We start from the raw sequence: 1,112 nt of genomic DNA, 5'->3' as shown, positions 1-1,112 counted from the left end.
GAATTGGCCAGTGAAAACCTTATGAATAGCAGAGAAACACTGCTTGATATATTACTGGAAAACTTGATGAATAGCCCTCAAGCATTGTCTAATATAATTCCTGAAGATGAGCCCCTCAGGTCAGAAGGCACTCAAAATATGACTGGAGAAGAGCTGCCTCCTCAGAGTAGAGTGAACCCTAATGATGTGGATAGAGTAAAGCTCTTGGGACCTCCATTTGCTGATGTGGCATGTCTTGAGATGAGAAGAAACAGCTGCAAACATCTATTAATAATTGGAACATAGAATGTATGAAGTATGAATCTAGGAAAATTGGAAGTTGTCAAAAATGCAAGGGAATGCATAAAGATCCTAGGCATTAGTGAGCTAATATGGACTGATTTTGGCCATTTTGAATCAGACAATCATATGATCTACTATACTGGGAATGACAAGTTGAAGAGGAATGGTGTGGCATTCATCATCACAAACAATATATCAAGATCTATCCTGAAGTACAATGCTGTCAGTGATAGGATAATATCCATATGCCTACAAGGAAAACTAGTTAATACTATTATTTGAATTTACACACCAACCACCAAAGCCAAAGATGAAGAAATTGAAGATTTTTATCAACTGCTGCAGTATGAAATTGACCGAACATGCAATCAAGATGTGTTAATTATCACTGGTGATTGGAATGCAAAAGTTGAAAATGAAGAAGAATCACCGGTAGTTGTAAAATATGGCCTTGGTGATAGAAATAATGCTGGAGATCACATGGTAGAATTTTGCAAGACCAATGGCTTATTCATTGCAAATACCTTTTCTCAACAACACAAACAGCAGCTATACATGTGGACTTCACCAGGAATCAGATTGACTACATCTGTGGCAAGAGATGATGGAGAAGTTCAATCTCTTCAGCCAAAACAAGGCCAGGAGCTGCTTGTGGAACAGGCCATCAACTGCTTGTATGAAAGCTCAAGTTGAAGCTGATGGCAATTAAAAGAAGTCCACAAGAGTCAAAATATGACCTTGATTATATCCCTCCTGAATTTAGAGACCATCTAAGGAATAGATTTGATGTATTGAACACCAATGACTGAAAACCAGAGGAATTGTGGGAT

This window comes from Orycteropus afer, unplaced genomic scaffold (genome assembly GCF_000298275.1).
Source record: "Orycteropus afer afer isolate SDZICR_OR568_19922 unplaced genomic scaffold, OryAfe1.0 scaffold00456, whole genome shotgun sequence".
NCBI classification, from domain to species: domain Eukaryota; kingdom Metazoa; phylum Chordata; class Mammalia; order Tubulidentata; family Orycteropodidae; genus Orycteropus; species Orycteropus afer.
This window is presented reverse-complemented; position numbering follows the sequence as displayed.